This window comes from Ovis aries, chromosome 3 (genome assembly GCF_016772045.2).
Source record: "Ovis aries strain OAR_USU_Benz2616 breed Rambouillet chromosome 3, ARS-UI_Ramb_v3.0, whole genome shotgun sequence".
Classification (NCBI taxonomy): domain Eukaryota; kingdom Metazoa; phylum Chordata; class Mammalia; order Artiodactyla; family Bovidae; genus Ovis; species Ovis aries.
The window spans coordinates 99,173,940-99,195,660 of NC_056056.1; the positions used below are offsets into that span (position 1 = coordinate 99,173,940).

The 21,721-nt window shown below is 43.0% G+C and overlaps 1 long non-coding RNA gene across 1 annotated transcript; it reads right to left on the minus strand.

Annotated features, from left to right (window-relative positions):
- Positions 1-10,600: 10,600 nt before the first annotated feature.
- On the minus strand, positions 10,601-18,448 carry LOC132659597 (uncharacterized). The gene is made up of 2 exons (XR_009600176.1): positions 18,357-18,448; positions 10,601-12,871 (listed from the first exon to the last, which is right to left on the minus strand). It is a non-coding gene; the product is annotated as an uncharacterized LOC132659597 (long non-coding RNA).
- Positions 18,449-21,721: the final 3,273 nt, after the last annotated feature.

Below are 21,721 nucleotides of genomic sequence, written 5' to 3' on the forward strand. Positions count from 1 at the left end.
GTCCCGTCCGCCGCCCGCCGCGGCTGCAGGCCCGGCCCCGGGCGGCCCGCGGGCGGGGGCGGGGCGGGGCGGGCGCGGCGCCCGCGGCCGCTGGGCGGGAGGACCGGCCCGGGGCGGGCGCGCGACGCACCTGCCGAGCCGGCCGGCGACGCGGGGGCCGGAGCCGCGGGGGCGGCGGCCGCGCTCGCCTGGGGCCCACGCCTCGCGGCGAGACCGGCCAGCCCCGGAGCCGGGGAGCTCTGGGCGCACGGGCCGCGCCGGGCGCGAGGTGACCGGAGCTGTCCCCGCCCCGGAGGCCGCGTCGGGCATCCATCCCGGGAAGGGGCCGGCGCACCCACGCGGCGCGCGCGCCCGGCGCCTAAGGTCTAGAAAAGGCTCCTGGGGTCCCTCTTCCTGTACTTCGCCAGGTCGCTCCCGGGGCGCTCGCTCTCTCTGTCTCGGGGCGCCTGTTCCCGCGCTCCCACCCGAGCCCCTGCTTTTCTTTTCCACCGAGCACGGCTGTCAATCGCCGGACCCCTGTCGGTTCCACTATTCTTCCCGCCCCAGTCACGAAAAAGAAAAACATCTCTGATTTCAGGCTTCGAGGTGTTCATGTCCCGGAGCTGCAGAACCATCATTATTTCGTGGAAAGCCCGTGATTTGCAGAGCTCAGATGAACCCGCTCCGCTAATTACAGGACAGGCTGTGGTCTGGAGAGCGGAGGCGAGGAAACGCGGTTCCCCTTCTGGATCGGAAGGAGCCCCGTCTGCCCGCGCAGCTGGTCGTCCTGGTTCTGAGATTCCGAGTGAGCGCAGAGGCCTCGCGGGAGTCGTCCTTGACCTTGCTGCCTGCCATCCGCTGTCGCAGCATCTTTGTCACCAGGAACTGAAGGCTCCCTGAAAGCAGGCCAGTGGGCACTTCAGTACCTGAAACCGTTTTGCCCTCCTGAGGAAACCAAAATCCTTCTCTTTTCTCATTTTGTTAATCCGTCCAGACATGGCTCCTGCTGTTAAACACCCTGAAGTTCAACATTCGAAGCAGATTTTACTTTCAAAGTTCTAACACAGGGAATCTGAAATGTCAGCAAAAGGGACAAGGGGGAAAAAAAAAAATTCCTTGACCTGAACAGCCGTCTTCAGACCTTGGAAGAAATGAAGAGACAAGTCCAGGAGAAAAATGGGAGGATTCTAGCAGAGGGCGCAGAACACTTCCCTTAATACTTGACAGAACATATCTGTTTAAAAAGTGCAACAGAGTAGAATTTAAGGATGGTCTATCCTCTGTAAAAAAAAAAATAATAATAATTGAGCCATCCAAAAATCTGCCTCCCCGTCTCTATTGGAAATTGTCTGGAAATCTGCTGGAAATGTGTGTTAAAGTGTGAGCTTAACATTTCCTTCTAAGGAAGGAGCAGCAAATAACTGCTTTTAAAAAAGCAGAAGTGTATCTCCACATGGGAAGCTCAATGTGAGGTGTTTTTGTGTGTGTGTGTGTGTTGTTGTGTTTGTGTGTTAATCATCCTGAAAACCAAAGACATGCTGTAGCCATTGTACCCATCTTATGAGTGAAGAATTATGATGAAGAAAGGTAAAAGCAAACAAACAAACAAAAAAAAGACTTACTCAAGTAGGCAAATCAATTAAGGGTCTGAAAGGAATTCCAGCCCAGGCCTGTCTGGGTAACACTGGTTCCATCCCACTTTCCACCCTGTGACTAGTTGCTCCCCAAAGAGTAGGTTACTTCCTTACGGGCTTTCAAATAGAATAGTGGAGATTCATTTAGGAAATATCCCCGAAAGCTGTAGCAGAAATATCTTATTTCCAGTAAGCAGATCAGGCCAGTTCTACACATTGAATGAAATAATGGTAGGCTAAGGGCCCATTCTGACAGTAATTTCTAGGAGTCTGACTCACGTAATCCATTTAAGGATAATGGTGCCCCAGAACCAGGATGATGAAGGTCAAATCTACGATTCTGGGACCTTCCTGCCCATGGGAGCTGTAAGGACTGCAAGCTCCAGGTTTGATCTCTGAGTCAGGAAGATTCCCTGGAGGAGGAAATGGCAATCCATTTCAGTATTCTTGCCTGGAGAATCCCATAGACAGAGGAGCCTGTGGGGGTGTGGGGAGTTGGGAGGGGAAAGCTTCAGTCCATGGAAGCACAAAGAATTGGACATGACTGAGGGACTAACACAACACTATAGTTGAAGGTTATCAACTTTTTCTTACATTTGGAAAAATGCTCTTTTATTTGTTCTTATCCATGGAAGATGGGCTGCAGTCCATGGGGTTGCTGAGTCGGACACGACTGAGCGACTTCACTTTCACTTTTCACTTTTCACTTTCATGCATTGGAGAAGGAAATGGCAACCCACTCCAGTGTTCTTGCCTAGAGAATCCCAGGGACGGGGGAGCCATGTGGGCTGCTGTCTATGGGGTCGCACAGAGTCGGACACCACTGAAGTGACTTAGCAGCATGGAAGATAAATGACTTGACTGTAAACACTCTTGTCATCTCTCAAACAAGAAAGAGTTAAATTACATCCCCTTGCTGACAAGGGCTTGGCTGAGCCATTTCTCTAAAGGGCCTCCTGACTAGGAACTCCGCCCCTAAAAGTGATAAAATATCACCTATTACTGTACCCATTGAATGAATGACGTCTCTGCCAAGTTAAAAATCCCTGAGTGGCTCCTCGGTACCTTCGGAAAGACAGAAACCCTACAGTGACCCAACTAATCTGACCTTTGCCTTTTCCTCTCACTACTTCATTTCCGGACCCCACCCTCAATGCTCTATGAACTCAGATCAATGTTCTAGGATCCCTCTCACTTCAAGGCCTTTGCACGCTGGTCCCTGTGCAGAGGAAACTTTCTGCCCTCTGCCCTCTTCCCTACACTTTCCTGCTAGTGTCTCAGCTCAAACGTAACTGAATCGGGGAACAATTACCTGGCACCTGCATTTCTGGACTAATTAGGGCCCTTTTATGCCCTCTGATCTCTCCCCCTAACTTTCTGTCTTAGCAATTCGTCATTTTCTTTTTCTCCAACTAGACAGAAAGCTCTATGAAGGTAAGGATGACCTCTTTGGTTCATTCTTTTATTCTTAGTTCCTGATACAATGCCTGGAGCACAGTAAGTACCCACTGAGTATGTGCTGGGTGAATAAAAGTGATCTGACCTGGAATGACAGTCCTCCAGCCTTGGGAACATGGGCTGCAGAACATTCTCGTGGTTGGATCAGTTTCAGGTTGGATGTGAATAGCTCCACATGAAATGTTTCCTTCCAATGATCCTGGTTCATATTTTGGGAGCTCACATCTCCTTTTCTCTTTTCTACCCAAATGTGAAAATCTAATCACATGATGTGATTTCTAAATAATTTCATACATAATAATTACCTGGAGAAGGAAATGGCAACCCCTCTCCAGTATTCTTGCCTGGAGAATTCCATGGACAGAGGAGCCTGGCGGGCTATAGTCCATGAGGTCACAAAGAGTTGGACCCAACTGAGCAACTGAGCATGCATGCCCGAAGCCTCCAGATAATTGTTATGTTGTTATGTGTTAGTTGCTCAGTCATGTCTTGCTCTTTGTGACCCCAGGGACTGCAGCCTGCCAGGCTCTTCTGTCCATGGAATTCTCCAGGCAAGAACACTGGAGTGGGCTGCCATTTCCTTTTCCAGGAGATCTTCCCGACCCAGGGATTGAACCCACTTCTCCTGCATTGGCAGGCAGATTCTTTCCCAACTGCACCAGGGAAGCCCCTTACCTGAGACATGCACTAGCGTGTGTGAAATAGACAGCTAGTGGGAAGTAGTTGTGTAACACAGCCCAGCCTGGCACTCTGTGATGACCTAGAGGGGTGGGGTGGGGTGGGGGGAGCGGAGGGAGGCTGAAAGGGAGGGAATGTATGCATACTTATGGCTGATTCATGTTGTTCTATGGCAGAAGCCAATACAACATAGTAAAGCAATTATCCTCCAATTAAAAATAAAATTTAAAATATCAATATTTTAATATCAAAATTATCAAACCATCAAAATATCAGACTATGTAAAATATTTAATATTCTTGTAAATTTTTATAGATATATTTTTAAATTATAATTTATTTTTAAATTAATAAATTTAATATTGAAAATTTTAATATTTATAATAATTACCTGATTTGAGATGAACCATCACATATTAGCATAAAAATGCTTCCTAGGAACGTAGGAATCCTCTCAGAGAAAGTAGTAAATATCTTTTTTCTGCCTGTCCATCTAAAGTGGTTTATTAGAGGGACTTCCCTGGTGGTACAATGGTTAAGACTCTGCCTTCCAATGCAGAAAGCATGGGTTTGATCCATGGTCCAGTAACTAAGATCCCACATGTCATGCTGTGTGGCCAAAAAAAAAAAACAAAAAAAAAAAAACAAAAAAATAAAGATCTATTAGAATTTTAATGTAATCATATTTAATGGATCTTTTAACAGGTATAACTCTACTGAAGAAGAACAGTATCTCTGGAATCACTAAAACTCATGAAGGATTTGGAATTTAGCTTAGGAGGAAGTGTACCTTAAAGAATAAAAATATGAGCCCTGCAGAGGAGATTAGAATTATCATCAGCTCCAAGCTGGTCTTAAATTCTCCCCACCCTAGGCCCCTTGCTGTGGAAGGTTCTAGAGGACCTGAGATTTAATTTTGTGTCTTTCCTGGTGGCTCAGAAGGGAAATAATCTGCCTGCAATGTGAGAGACCTGGGTCAGGAAGATCCCCTGGAGAAGGGAATGACTTCTCACTCCAGTATTCTTGCCTGGAGAATTCCATGGACAGAGGAGCTTGACAGGCTACAGTCCATGGACTCAAAGAGTCAGACACAGCTGAGCAACTAAGACTTTCACTTTCTCTTGCTACACAGAGCTCGGAGTGTAGAGATGTTGCTGTGTGTTGATCCCCCAGGAAGTGCTGCGCATAAAGAAGAAGCAGAGATCTTGTTCTCTGCACTGACAAACAGCTCCCGAAAGGGTGACTGTCCCAGCTCTGCTTGTCAGATGCAGAGTGGAGACCGGTGGAGGGGAAACGATCTGATCCTAAATGGCAGTGTCCCCCTCCTCCACTGAGGGGCGCCAGCACCTTCTCCATGGGTGAGCAACTCCCTGAGCGTCCAGCCCACTGTGTGAGCTTAATCAATAGCCAGGAGACGGAGAAAGCCTCCATCATTATACTGTTATAATGTAATTGTCAGGAGAGTACCTAGCAATAGTTAGATAATAGTTAGAACTGATATTTCACATTGTTTATTTTTTACACATTTTTATAACATTCATCCCTTAACTCCCCCATCTTTGAAGTCTGCATTGTACAACCATGAACACTTAGTTTCATAATAAATTGCAACTCAAAACATTTGCTTGTGAAAAGTCAATACTTGTTGTACTGTTGATTTTAGTTGTTTTTTTTTTATTTTAAAATAGATTAATACATTCATGTGTTCAGCACAATGAGAGATTTGACTTGTAAAATATTTGGCTACATGGGATCTTAGTTGCAGCACGGGGAATCTTCAATCTTGTTGTGGTATGCAGTTGATGATTTTATTGTTATGTTTGAAGTCAAAGTCTTAACTAGATTTAAAAAACAAAACAAAACAAAAAAATTCAGTTCTCAGCAAAAATCTAGAGCCCTGTTCTTAGAGTGCAGCCTTATGAAGGATCGTGCTGTGGTGTAAATTGTTTTATTGATGTGCATGGAATTAAGTGCCGTTCTCTGTTTCTTTGGAGCCAGAGGTATTTGTTTCATTTCAGCAGAGAAATGTCTTGCTATCTGAAAAGCTACTGCCTGCAAATTCCAGGTTATAAGCATGGTGCTATTAATATGGAAGTCTCCTAATATATTTAAAATGAGATTCTGCCTGAGATATTCAACTGGGAAGTCTTTCAGAGCCTCAGTTTTCCTTCATAAAATGAGAGATTTGGAATAAGAAAATTTGTTTCTTTATGAAAGGCTTTGCAGGTCTAGCATTTGAATCCAACAAGTCTATCGGAAAAGGACACACGCTTGCATTCCACCTCACCTTCCTCAGGGACCTCAGTGTCACCTGTGAGAGAAGGTCACTGTCACCCTGTCCTTCAAGCTTGGCCACCCTGTGGCTCTACCCTGATGTCCAATGCAGTCAGAATGCAAAACGACAACCGATAGGACCTTCTGAGTAACATTCCACTATTACATATAAGGCACATCCATTCATCAATTCAACTTACATTCATAGAACCTCTATACCTCTATAAATGTAACTGGGCACCTGCAACTAAAAGTTTCTTGGCGTCTATGGAAACCAGTAAGTCAGAGTGCTTCAACGGATTGTGGGGAGGAAAAGTAATATTTCCTCCACCCTCCATAGTGGAAGCAGAGATATGACCAAACCCAAACCTGGAAATAAAGGAGCCAGGGTTTAAAACACTGATCTTCTTCTAAGTGCGTTCCTTTTTGCATGTTCATCTAAGCGTCTTCATCCACTTTCCACCCCCTTCCATCTCGAATAAATCCTTAAAGTTTTTTGAGTTTCCATTTATTCAAAGATCACTCTAAAAGGCATGCTTGTGCAGATTTTATTTAATAAGAGTTTACGCTCAGAAAATCTCGTCAGCTGTTTCTAGTGTGATTTGTGGTCCAGGCTGTTCAAAGTGGACTGTTTCGTGGTTTCCTAGTACTTCCCCAATGCGGAGGAGCAAAATCTAATCTATATACTTTGGAATTTCTGCATTTCCTATAGTCCTTGAGCTCCTACCATTTTATGATCCGTCTTAAGAGTTAAAAAGAGCTTAAAGAGACAGTATTAGTTTAAAACTTAGTGTGTGCTATGCCTATCTTTGACCTATGTTTTCATCCACCCACCCGTTCATTTATCTTTTCAAACAATCATACATGAAGTAAACTTTTTGAGAACCTAGCGTGTGCATGCATGTTAAGTTGCTTCAGTGGTGTCCAACTCTTTGCAACCCTATGGACTGCAGCCTACCAGGCTGCCCTGTCCATGGGATTCTCCAGGCAGGAATACTGGAGTATATCCTCCAGGGGATCTTCCAGACTCAAGGATGGAACCCGCTTCTCTTACTTCCCTTGTATTGGCAAGCAGGTTCTTTACCACTAGCATCACTTGGAAAGCCCAATCTAGTATGTGCAGGGCGTTAATTCCTACAAGAGATACAGAAAGCTGTAGGAATCTTGCCCTAGAGAACTACACAGCATGGTAGAAAAGATAGAATAATAGCAATGGCTACATTTACTGAGCACACACAATGAGACAGTCTGTCTTCAAACACTATATTGTTCATCTCACTAAATATTCATAATACCTTACAATTATAGATATTATTATTAATGGTACAGCCCATTTCACGAATGTGTAAACATGGAAAAGTTATGTAATGTGCCCAAGGTCACAGAGTTAGTCAATATTTTAATACAAGTCATTTAACCCAGAAGCTACACCATTAATCACCATGCTGTGAAACAATGGAGATGACGATGGCAATGCTGGTGAAAAGAGAGATGTGTCTGATGGTGGTGATGGTCGTGGTGATGCTGCTGCTGATGGTGATGAGAACGACGATGCCAACATGAATTCGGAACTTTGAGGGTGTTTTCGTTACTCACTGGAAACCATATGGTGAGCATTATTTCCCCTTGTTTCAATATAAGAAACCTAAGACTCAGAAAAGTCAAGAAAGTTGATTCCATTCAGCTGCTAAACAACAGAGCTGATGCTGGACCAGGACTTTGTCTCCACTCTCCTAGGCTGTGCACACGTTACCGTGAAAGTGCATTAGATGTGACTCTTTCTTAATTTCCCAGGTCAAACTGTGCCTGAAGGATGGTAGGTCCTCGCAAATGGACCGGGTGAATCAAACGCTTGTATTTTAAGTCTTAAAAATAGAAAAATTAAAAATAGAAAAATAGAAAAATAGAAAAAATAGAAAAATAGAAAAATTATAATTTATATTATAAATGTATAATAATAATGGGAGATACAAAATGGATGAACCTGATAAATATTAAAAAATAAGGACCATAAGAAAGTAGGACAAAGGAAATGGTTCTACGTGTTCCCTTTTGGAAAGAAACTTGGAAATTAACATAGAACCCCATTATGTTACATTTAATTTGATTAATATGTTACTTACATTTCCAATCTTTTACACTTTTTTAGAAAACAATATACATTTCCTGCCTATACCATCTCTGGGAAGAACAATTTGCTCATTCTGGGTTTATAGAGGGCTTCCCAGGCAGGGCTAGTGATGAAGATCCCTCCTGCCAACGCAGGAGATGAGGGTTCAGTCCCTGGGTCGGGAAGATCCCCTCGAGGAGGAAATGGCAACCCCTCCAGTATTCTTGCCTGGGAAATCCCATGGACAGGGGAGCCTGGCGGGCTACAGTCCATGGGATCGCAAAGAGTCGGACACAACTGAAGTGACTTAGCACACACACATGGGTTTAGAGAACTGAGATTATTCATATACATTGTTTGCAAAGATACCTGGCACAACTGCTACACAAATTGCGTTTCAAATATCAAGAAGGTTTTACTCCCTAAAACTACGCACATTTTATGATGTGCATTTAATATTGTCAGTGTTCATCTCAGTTAAAATGCAGACTTCATTTTATGAAAAATACTGCAATAGCTTTGAAGAGATAACTATAATTTAGGCCAACTAACAAGTATATAGTATGCTGCATTGGATATAATGATGATCATAATAATGATAATAAAATTACTCTTTTATTGTATTTTAAAAATCTATGTCCAATAAAATAAACAGGCTATAAACAGCCAAAGAGGATTCCTTTATAAGAGGCAATATGGCATTATCAATGTGAATGACTCGAATAGGCACAACCACTGGCCCTGGAAATGAAATTTCACATCACCGTGAAGCTCCCTGAGAGTTCTGTTGAGGAGGTAAAGTCCCTTTTCTATAAATAGTCGTGAATTGTCCCTTTTCTGGAATAATTGACCAAATATTAGACTTTTTAGGGCATATTATTATTACTATTCCTTTGATGACTCAACTTAAATTTTAAACCTATACTTACCATATTTTTGTCTTGAATTGTTCTTTAGGTATGAGTACCTTTTTATCCTAGAATTTAGTTGAGAAAAGAGATGCTACACAGGCGCAATGAATGAATGGTAAGGAAAACACGGTAGTTATCATGCAGGTGAATGGTATTCGTGGGCATCCTTATGTGGACACGGATTTCTGCTGCTTCCCGGGGCTCAATTTCTATATTTCTTCACTCATGCTATTGAAGTAATATCGTCAACCATAGCCACTGCTGTCAGAGTTGATGGGAAAATGTGTGATCCAGCACCTGGCCTGTGTCTGCAAAGAGTGCACACCGAATGAATGGGGCTGTCCTTCCTCCATGGTTCATGGAGGTCCCTGCCAGCCCCAAGAGTCTCTGTATCACAGGATGCAATGCCTGATGACCATCCATACTGGATACTTGGGTCCTATACAACTCCCAGAAAGAAACAGGAATCTATTAATACATTCAGAGAATCTTCATTCCATTCACCCAGAGGGTCCCAGTCTGAACGAGCGGAGCTGTAACTCCTTCTCAAGTGTAGATAGGAAATGAAATTTTTGTCCTTATGATTCCAAGGGATTTAAATTTTCAGTGGTTCAAAATTAACTTGTAATCTTACTTTTATATTTTGATTATGTAGGCACTATGGAAATAGTCACGAGGAAATAAAAATAATGGGGGTGGAGGGTATAATTGTCTATACCATGTACTGCATCTCCCTTTGAAACCGTAGGTACTGTTCATCAAGAACGGTTAGATCCTGTTGGCTCTACAACTAAAAAAATTATTTTAGTTCTAAACTAGACAATTTCAGGTCTGCTAAGGTTTAAATTCAGGCTTTGAGTTCCATATTAAATTCTGTTTGGATTCACATCCAACTACTTGGAAACTTTGATACAGTCACTAAGCTAACGAGTTAATGGTTTAAATATCCGGGAGGTTAAAGGCTAGCAGAAAGGACTTCCAACAATGATTTAAGAACACATGAATTGTAGCTATGGAGGCGGAGGTGGGGGGGCGTGCAGCAGGGCGTGCCGGTGACATTAGGCTGGCCTGGGATGTTTCCCAGATGTTTGTGCTTTGTGGTTACGGGATGAGCATGGACCAGGTGACCCCGGCTGGTAAACTGACACCACCTGAATTCCTGAAGCGGCAAGGGCTCAGATGCCTCTTCAGTAGCGCTTACAGAGGGTGTGACTGTCTAAAGAAACAGAGGAAGAGACCAAGAAGGTGAAATGTCCATAAGCCACTTCTAAGGAATAGCATGTTCAATGCCTGTCCTCTCAGAAATGAATCTGTGGGCATCTGACTGAAAAGGATGAAGCTGAGAAAAAAAAGAGCTACATTTTCCTCCTGTGGAGAAAACTTCACACACACACACACACACACACACACACACACACACACACACGATCTTTTTCCATTCCAACACCTGCATTTACAGGTGAAGAGAACGAATGAGGTCCCAAGATGCACGGACAGATGCAAATATCAGTGCCACGTCCCAGTAAGGAATTCACAGTGAGATTCCACACTACTCAGTTGTCATTTTGAAATACTATATTTTTATCAAGGTAGATGAAACTTAAGGGGGGAAAAGTTAGCTGAGAGTTTGTCAAGGTAAGTGAGATTTAGGAGAAGAGAAACAAATGATTTTTCTGATCCCCAAATCTGCAGAGGGAAGCCCCATGGCTCAGGGGTAAAGAATCCATCTGCCATTGCAGGAGACCCAGGAGACTCAGGTTCAATACCTGGGTCAGGAAGATCCCCTGGAGGCTGAAGTGGCAACTCACTCCAGTATTCTTGCTTGGTAAATCCCATGGACAGAGGAGCCTGGTGGGCTACAGTCCACAGGGTCGCAAAGACTTGGACACGACTGAGCAACTGAGCGCAGATAGCAGGTCTGCAAGATAACCTGGTCCATTCTCCTGACCAACGGAAAAGAAAGAATTATGGAAAGCTCTTGTTGATTCACCATGAAAATACAGGCTCACTCAGAAGTTGAGGCCAAATCAGGCTAAACTCTTTAATAAATAAGAAACTTTATTTTGCAACACACGTATGCACACACACAGACACAGACACATATATATACACACAGACACACGCACACCCTAGCTCAGGGGTGGCCTGGCTTCTCAGCAGGAGAGTCAGGCAGGGCTTCACTGACACTAGCACCTGCTGCCTTCCGTGTCGTGTTTTCCAGACGCCCACAGACTGGCCTGCCCTGCTTAGCGAAACAGCTGCAGAGAAGAGGCCTTGGTGACTAAGCAGAACTGTTCCCATGTGGTAAACCTTGGGAACAAAGGTCAGCTGTGATAAGAATCTCCATGCTTGTGGATGAGGAGGAAACAGAAAAGAAATCTCAACCCTGCGTTTCCTCTCCTCTGCATTTACTCACTTAATAAGATCCTTACTATTTTTCAGACTTCAGGTCTACTGAAATTTTAAATTATCTGGATGAATGAAGCAAAAGGAAAGAAATGGTTATGTCAATGATCATGCTTTTTCCCCTAAATTACTTGCATAATTAGTTCTCTTCTCCATTTAATTTTTATGATGCATGACTGGCCTCCAATATAACCCCAACAAAAACAGTCACTCCCCGTCCCTATCTGACTCTCTCATGCTACGTATGGTCCATATTAGGAGTTGTGTTTAAATGTAAAGCACACATTCTTAAATTTACTTATTTTTTAAATCGGTTCTGTATGCCCTGGTGGCTCAGGATCTGAATCTGCCTGCAATGCGGGAGACTTGGGTTCGATCCCTGGGTTGGGATGATCCCCTGGAGAAGGAAATGGCAACCCACTCCAATACTCTTGCCTGAGAAATCCCACAGAGGAGACTGGCAGGGCTACAGTCCATGGGGTCAAAAAAGAGTTGGACACGACTGAGTGAGTAAGCACACACGTATTTTGATGTGTTTTGTCTTTCCCTTTGCATTTCCACAAAAGAGGGTAGAGAAACTAGAATTACTCTTCAGGGTGGGCAGGGATGGTCCCCTGCGCATTTCACATGTTTCCTCATGGTGTGTATGAGAAAACCTCCCCACCCCAATCCTCTGTCTTCTTCTCCTCCTCTTTCTCTTTCTTTCCTTTCACACACGTGTGCACACGTACATATGCACACGTGTGTACATACACACTTCTGCTTGAAGCCATGTATCGAGAATTAAATGATTCCATCTGATGATAATATATCAATATCCAGCTCGCTCTATCTATCCATCCATCTATCTATCATCTCTACCCCTGTAACTTCTCCCCTTCTAAACAAGAGGCACGCTTCCTTTTCTTCATGATCCAGTCTAAATTTAACCTGCTCCAGGGTTTTTAGTCTATTTCAGCTGGTCGGAGAGTGAGCTCTAATTACTCTCAACATCTTCATTTCATTAACATCATTTGCTATGGTCCCAAGAGAGAAGATATTCTAGGATTTAGGCTTGTAAAATGACCAGGAAAATCTGGAAATTAGACTTCAAGAAAAAAAAAAACAGGATATGTACAAGTAGTGGCTAGACTGTATTCACAAGAACAAATTATTTGGCTTATTGCTGAGTCATGTTTCATCACTGGTGTTGCCTGCTGCCTGAGCCATCAGAGCATGAAGACAATCAAAATGTATGGAATATTTGGCTCACTCACCTCATGAATATTCAACCCAAGGCAAGAGTAAGTTTACTTTTGAAAAATATGCCCACAGAGCAGTCCAGTTCTAACTATTTAAGAACCAGTTACAAACCTGTTCTTAAGACCTGTTGTTTAATTCACAGACATCAAGCAAAGCCGTAAAACCAGTTCTTCTGTTAGGCTGTAACAAAAAGACAAGAACGTATTTCTATAAATCTTTTTGTTAGATCGTATAATTGTCTCTGTAAATAGGCCCATATTCTTCTACTAGTACCCACATTCCACCTTTTATAACTGTTGAATAGGTTGGGAATGGCAATACACTCCAGTGTTCTTGCCTGGGAAATTGCAAGGACAGAGGAGCCTGGTGGGCTACTGTCCATGGGTCACAAAGAGTTGGGCACAACTGAGTCACTAAGCACTCGAGCACTCACCCCCCCCACACACACACATGCACATGTGCAGCCACACACAAGCACGACTTTTTCACAAGACGCTTCATCACGAGTTTTGAATGTAATGGCACCCTCATGTTTTCCATCCACATTTGAGAGTGTCTCTATCCTAAGATGCATTTACACCCCAGGAAATGGGAAAACACTTCAGCAGTCACGGTTGTATTTTGATCTGAAAGGCTGTGGTTGAAATGATGCCTATTAAAACGTATATTTCCTAGTTAGATGTATTAACATGTAAATTGTTGATCTGTATAAATTTTTTCAAAAATTTTGAAAGTATAGTGGTCAATTAGCATATTAATATAGAGGCTTTCTCATGAGGTATTTCTTATCTATACAGTCGATACTTCAACATCTGTCTATACTTAAATTTCTATGGAAAGGAATTTTATTTTCAATCTTGCTAGTAAATTTATATTGAATTTTGAGAAGTTGACGATCCTATTTACTTGGCTTTCTAGCTTAATGAATTTCTATATTAGTAAATTCATTATAAAAATGCAGATTAACAATTGCCTGACTCCTAAATAATCTTTGGATATAAAGAATAAGAAAAGCTAATAAATTGATTGCATCCATTGAAGTCACTTGAAAAGAAACTTAAAATTATGAATAAAAGATTGAAGGAGTAAGCATGCATTGTTATGGGAAAACCATTTTTGTTTCTTTACCATGGACTAAGCAGTTGATTATTTTTGAGTAGCATCAAAAAAATAATAAATTCTGAATTTTAAAATCAATTCTAAGAAAATTAAAAAAAAAAAAAGCTGGCATTGAGCAAAGTAAACCCAATGTCCTCAAATCTCTCCCTGCATTGTCCTTCTGGCAGACACTGCACTTGGCAAACTCTTGCCTGGGCGAAGCCAAATGTCTTCTCTGTATGTGGCCACAGATGGCGGTGGAAAACCGCACAGCCAGTAAGGCGTGGGACATGATCAATTCGAAGGCTCCCACCATCCCTGGACCCTTCATTCTGCCAGGACTCTAACTAGGTTTTCTTAATTTTCTCTCCCAGTTTGTATTGTTTTATTTTTTTTCAAAGTTTCTCTACTTATCTCAAGGATAGTAATTCACCTACTCCTCACACCATTTTATCCTTCTTAGAAACCACCAGTGCGAACTCTCTCACTTGCACCAGATTAACTGTTGACTGGCTTTCATAGCCATCTTCTCTTTCCTACTGAAGCAGGCCATGATGTTGACCTAAATTTTGTTGTTCATATCTCATTCTCTGAGGCTTGTTATAGAGTTGCTGTCCTGATGATGCCCTGGCTCTTGGCTACTCAGTCTCACCCTCCAACCAAGCAGGGGTCCACTCTTCCCCTGCATCTTTCCTCCTGTGGGTTTGGAGGCACTTTCTTAGCCTCTCTGGAAAGATCCTTACATCTGTCCTTTAACTGCTGAGCTTCCTTCATCTGTCTGTTGTCGGTAATGCCTAACGCGGCTCCTGAAGTTGGGAGCCGCGTTAGGCATTACTGACAGTCTGTCCTCCTATTCTTGTATTTTCCATGAAAGTTTCCCCCCTCACCCCATTGTAAATCTGCCAATCTTGCGATACATAAATTGTCCACAGCTCTAAACTCTCTGGGCTTCCTAGGTGGCTCAGTGGTAAAGAATCCACCTACCAATACGGGAGACTCAGGTTCAATCCTTGGGTCAAGAAGATCCCCTGGAGAAGGAAATCGCAACCCACTCTTGCCTGAGAAGTCCCATGGACAGAGGGGCCTGGCAGAGCTACAGTTCATGGGGTCACAAAGAGTCGGACACAATTGAGGATGCATGCATGCCTAAATGCTCTCTGGAACTCAGATTCATATCTATTGCAGAACAATGCCTTCAGGATATTTCACAGTTATTAAAAAGAAGACAATAGCCCCAAATAGAATCATTTATCTAAGCTCCAAGTCACCAGATCCAGACTTAATTAAATGATAGTTTCAGCTCTCCCAGAAATGGAATCTTAAACCAGTTCCTCAGAAATTACCTCGCCAGCACTAGCAAGGTCACCTGCCTAATAGACCCTGCCATTCCCCTAAAGGAAAGGAATCTTGCCATAACCAGCCCGCTTTTTTTTTTTTTGCCTGGTGTAACTTCCTTGTTTCTGCTCTTGTCTACCGATAAAAATCTCTCCTTCTGTACACCTCCTCCAAGCGCCTTTCCATCTGTTAGACTGGCTGTTGCCTGATTAGAGTCCAGTTTTGCTCAAATAAATTCTTAAAATAATTTAAGATAAAATAAGTTATCTTTTCCCCTGGAGAAGGGAACGGCAACCCACTCCAGTATTCTTGCCTGGAAAATCCCATGGACAGAGGAGCTTGGTGGGCTACAGTCCATGGGGTCATAAAAAGTCAGACACAACTGAGCATCTAACACTATTACCACTACAACTAATGTATCTTTTAACACAAGTAATTCAATATTTTTAGAATAAAGTTTATTATCTATTCCTCCCATCAGTTCCATGTAACCCTTTCCTCTAAGGCTTTTCCGATGGCTCAGTGGGTAAAGAATTTGCCTGCCAATGCAGGAGACTTGGTTTCCATCCCTGGGTTGAGAAGATCCCCTGGAGGAGGAAATGGCAACCCCACTGCAGTATTTTTGCCTGGGAAATCCCACGGACAGAGAAGCCTGGTGGGTTGCAGTCCATAGGGTCCACAGAGTTGGACACGCCTTAGCACTAAGTATGCACACTTCCCTCTAATCCTTGTTTCATTAAACGCAAAACCATATGTTGATTGCTTAAGACATGTTGGCATTTCGCTTGATTTCTCACTCCCCTTTAATCCTACATAGAATCAAGCTCCATGACTCCTCATGGTGACTCCAGATCTCACCGGAAGCCATTTATCTCTGCCCACCCCTATTGCATCCATCCATGTTTTCCACCACCACCTCTGGCCTAGATAACGCAGTAGCCTGCCTGCCATCTGTTTCTCCATACCTGAAATCCACTCTCCATTCTGCGGCCACGGGGACCTTTTCATTCAACCTCCATGCTACATCCAACTATTTTTATAAAAAATTGTTTTGGTTGCGCTGGGTCTTTGTTGCTGCACACAGGCTTTCTCTACTAGCAGCAGCAGGGTCTGCTCTCTCTCTCCAGGGATGGTTCAGGGGCTTCTCACTGTGGGGCTTCTCTTGTTGTGGAGCACAGGCTCTAGAGTGTGGGCCCAGGAGTTGTGGCTTAATTGCCCCAAAGCATGTGGGATCTTCCCGGACCAAGGATCGAACCCATGGCCCCGCTGTGTTGGCATGCAGATTCTTAACCACTGGACCACCAGGGAAGTCCCACATCCAACCATTTTGACTTCTAGGTCTTCCTGCCCCCCACCACCGCTTGCACATACTAACAGTCTTCTCCACCTTTGTCTTTTAACGCACGCTTACCTGTTAGGCTTAGATGTCACTTTCTTTGTAAAAACACCCCTTTACGCGATGAATCCAGGTAAACAGCCCTTCCAGGGGGCTCCTGTAACATACTGTTGAACTGGAATTCCCTACTACGGAATTTCAGAAACCTTGCCTGTCTGGTTCACTGCTGTGATTCTAGAACCTGGCATACAGTGGCTGTAGCATAGAGGAAGTGTTCTACATAGCTCTTTAATTCATGAATTCCTAGATAAGTGAATTGTTTTAGGATTTGCCAAAGACTAAATGGAAATAAATTGGTCTGACAGAGGAAAAATCAAACAGTGAGGTGGTGCATGAAGGCAAAATCGTCTAAAAATCATTTAAAATGCCTGCGTTCTATCATTAGTGCTTAAAAACACATTTGTAAACTTACAACATTTACTTGTTTGTGACGTATGCTGAATCTCAGCTGTGTCTGACTCTCATGACCTGTGGACTGTAGCCCACCAGGCTCTTCTGTCCCTGGAATTTCCCAGGCAAGAACACTGGAGTGGGTTGCCATTTCCTCCTCCAGGGCATCTCCCCGACCCAGGGATCGAACCCACGTCTCTTACATCTCCTGCGTTAGCAGGCAGGCTCTTTACCACTAGGGCCACTTGTGATAGATTCCCATTATTCTCATTCTCCTCTCCTCCCAGTATCCGTGCCATTTGTCACGTGATTTTGCATAGGTCTCTAACTGCGGGCAGGAGACACAGTTTCCCCACCTCTGACTCAGGTCTCCTTTGATTAATAGATTGATGCGAAGATGACCCCCTTCTGAGTCTAAGACTCAAGAGGCTGTGCGTGTTTCTCTCAGTCCTTTTGTGCCTCAGCCTCACCCAGGAGAATATGGCCATGTTCACCCACTGGCTCCAGAGGAGAATGGGAGACCCATGGAACAGAGTTCCCCCAGCCAGGGTACTTCAGGTGACTTCAGCCTAACTCAGCTGACTCCAACCGACCTGGACCCATTGTTGTTACATAAAGGTTTATGGGCTTAAGTTATTGAGTTTCAGGATAGTTTTTTTTTTTTTGTAACACTAAATTCTTGTAGCAGTCACTTCCTGATACGTGTGTCACTTGAATGTTTGGGTACAGCTATTCCAGAGAATGCTTATGATATAAACTTGTCTGTTTATTTTAAAAAGTGAACTTTTAGAAAAAGCATTTATAAAACATATGTCTGACTAAAGAGTTGAATCCAGAATGTATCAAGAACTCAGGAAATTTCTTGATTAGAACTCCGTGCCTCCACTGCAGAGGGCATGGGTTCAATCCCTGGTTGAGGAACTAAGGAGCTTAAGAACCCACACTGTCCCCCCCACCCACCACTACCAAAAAAAAAAAAAGAGAACTCATATCAAGAAATATTAAAGAAGACAATTTAGAATGGCAAAAAAAAAAACCCCTCCAAAAACAAAAAATCCATCTCACCTTGGGAGGCATATTTCACAAAAGAAGGAATACAAATGGCCAGAAATCACATGAAAAGGTACTCACCGTCATCAGCCATAGGGAAATGCAAATTAAAGCCACAGTGAGACACTGCTTCACTCCCAATAGTGGAGTTACTACCTCCAAACTTGACAACCCGACAGAGCAAATGCTGAGGAGCCTGTGAAAAGCTGGAACCCTCGTCTATTGCTGGTAGAGGTACAGCGATGCTCGACCACACTGGAGCGCTCCTTTGACATTTTTCATAAAGATAAGCTTTACCCCATGACCCAGCAATTTCACTCCTAGTTGTTACTCACCAGAAGTAAAGACTCCCTGTCCACACACATACACACACACACAAAAAAAAAACCAACTTACAGAAGAATGCACACTGTAGCCTTCTTCATAACTGGGGCTTCCCTGCTGGCTCAGATGGTAAGGAATCCACTGGTAAGCAATCCACCTGCAAAGCAGGAGCCCTGAGTTTAATCCTTGGGTCAGGAAGACCCCCTGGAGAAGGGAATGGAAACCCACTCCAGTATTCTTGCCTGGAAAATCCCATGGACAGTGGAGCCTGACAGGCTACAGTCCATGGGGTCGCAAGACTTGCGGACACAGGGAGGGGAGGAGAGGGTGGGAAGGATATAAAGTTTGCTAACAGCAAATTTCACATTGGGAGCTTAAAACCTCGGAATCGGAGAAGTGAAGTGGTTGAGGTATCAAAACCAGTCAAAGTGGGTAAAGAATTTCCTCTGGTTTGCAGACTCTTAATCAGACTGCTAGTCCCCATTTTGTCCCAAGACACAACTGATCTGAGGGACGAGCTTTATTTTCTCCCTGAGAGCCAATACAAATTTAATTCAAATATAGAATAAATTGTTTTGTTTTCCTCAAAATTTATGGACTAATGTTCAGGTCGCTTTGTAAAAAAATCTTGGCACTAATCAACTGGAAAGAATTGACCCCTTCATGGGCTAGTATCTCAACAGATTAGTAAACATCAAGAAATTTTATACCTCAAATTTTGCTTGTGAATTCAATAAAATTCTTGAATGTCAAATCAGTGATTAATTTTGAATTCTAAAGTATTGGGAGTATATTTTATTATTACAGATACAAAATTTTAGAAGACAGACTTTTTTATAATATTAATTATCTTTTATTTATTTATTTTTGGCTGCACCACAGAACATGTAGGATCTTAGTTCCTCGGCCAAGAATCAAAACCTCACCCCCTTCATTGGAAGTGCAGAGTCTTAACCTGTCCCTAGAACACAGATTTTGAGAACTATCTTTATTTAGCGAGTTGAATGTGAAAAGAAAATTTCGTTTCCCATCTTGGTTATGTGTTTATGTGGGTATGCTGAAACATGCAATACTTGTTTTTTTTTTTCAGGCTAAAATCAATAGAATAAGTTATCAAATGAATACAGTAGCTCTATTTATCCTTCTTGATATCAACAACTAACCATGATGGGGTGGCGATCCATCTAGGAAAAAAATGAGGAAAACTCACATGGCTTTGGTGACAGGAATTTTTTCCTAAGCATCTAAAATGCTATACTAAATAGTTCACCAGTGTTTAGAAATATTTCTAAGCTGTATTGTATCTGTAGCTAGATCTAATGCATTCAAACTTTAAAACACTTTTAAAATTGTCATTTTTGTCAAATGCCTTTCTTCAATTTTTTCTTTTGGACTATAATTACTTTACAATATTGTGATGGATTCCACCGTACATCAACATGAATCGGCCATAGGTGTACACATGGCCCATCCCCCTAAAGACCCCTTCCTCTTCCCTCCCATCCTGCCCCTCTAGGTTGTCACAAAGCACTGACTGTCAAATGCCTCTTTATCAATAATCAATGCTTCAAAATGCATTTGGGGGACTTTCCTGGCAGTCTAGTGGTTAAGACTCCACCTTCCAATGCAGAGGGTGCCAGTTTGATCCCTGGTCGAAGAGCTAAGATCCCATGTGCCTTACAGCCAAAAAACATAACACAGAAGAAACATTATAACAAACTCAATAACATCTTTAAAAAATGTTGCATGCATGCTAAGTCACTTCAGTAGTACATGACTCTGAGCGACCCTATGGAACCTATGATAGCCCTCCAGGCTCCTCTGTCCATGGGATGCTCCAGGCAAGAATACTGGAGTGGGTTGCCATGCCCTTCTCCGGGGGATGTTTCCGACCCAAGGATCAAACTCGCATCTTTTATGTCTCCTGCATTGTCAGGCGGGTTCTTTACCACTAGCACGACCTGGGGAGCCCCCTTAAAAAATGGTCCACATCAAAACAGCAACAACAACAAAAATCTTTAAAAAAAATGCCTTTGGGAAGTCTTACTCGTTTCTCATACCCCATTGTATACATTGGAAGCATTATTTTAAGGTATTAATCTATGTCAGTGTCCAGTGATTGTATATGGCACCAAACAGAAAAATAAGCAAGCAAAAACACAATTCCGCAAATTGTAGGGGAGCAGTAATGACCTGCCCGTATAGTAGATTTATGTACTTTTTAAAATGAAACCTCCTGTAATTCTTAACTAGCCCAGAAGTGCTTTCTCATCAGATAGTATCACTTCTGAGCTCCTAACAAATGTTTTTTCCCCTGGATACTTTACCTGGATACTGGATGACTAAGCTACGCCACTGATCTTGCTGCTGACCCCTGCACACAGTCGTATTCTCTGATCAATACTGCAAACACACACAGACTTAGGGACCTGCATTTCTATACGAGGCCGGTGCTGCCAGATTTCACAAATAGCATGGGGTGCCAGCTAAATTTGTATCACACTTAAACAAAGAATCATTGTTTTATGAGAGTATTCTCCCTTGTCTCTCTGGAATTCAAGTTAACCTGGGCACCCCATCCTGAGAAGTAACTTAAGGAAAAGTCCTATGAAAGTTTGTATTAATATGTTGTTGAGGATATTGTTTATTTTACTGTGTAGTTTCTGTCTCATAGGGACCGAGCATAAGGGGTGTGTGTGTGTGTGTGTGTGTGTGTGTGTGTTTCTCCTTCCCTTGGTTTTAATACCAGAAAGCCTTGGTTGTCTTCTGTGAAATTCTTAGAAGGTCTGCACAGGAGTCCTTGGTCAGGCTCCTGCTTTCACCTTGGCTGCTGAAAGGCTTGAAGACACAACTGTGGCCCATCCAAGTCTAAGAGACACATGGGTACCACGTTTATGCTTATTTTTAGCCTGTCTGGCCCCATCTTCGGTTTCCTTTAGTCCGTTGTTTCTAACTGTGTTATTGTTATTTTCTCTGGTTTTGTATCATTTTTAGCACTGTTCAAAAGCCTCAGGGACAGGGTGTGTGAGGAAAAATAAATAGGCCAAACCTGTCATTTTAGGCAGTCTTACAAAAATAATTTGATAATTTGATGAGAAATTTGTTCTTCTGAATTCCATCTCAAGTGGGTTTTGTGGCTAAAGATTCACTTATTGCTACACGGAGGTCTTTGGCCCACAGTGAAGGGGGTCCCACGGCTGAAGCCCTGAAGGCGGTGATGGAGTCAAGATTTAGTGTTTCCATTCTCCATCCGGGAAAGAAAGTGAGTTCTTCACCTGTTCTTTTGTACAGTCTTTCCTTTATTGTTGCTGCTGCTAAGTCACTTCAGTCGTGTCCGACTCTGTGCGACCCCATAGACAGCAGCCCACCAGGCTCCCCATCCACCAGGACCCCATCCCTGGGATTCTCCAGGCAAGAACACTGGAGTGGGTTGCCAT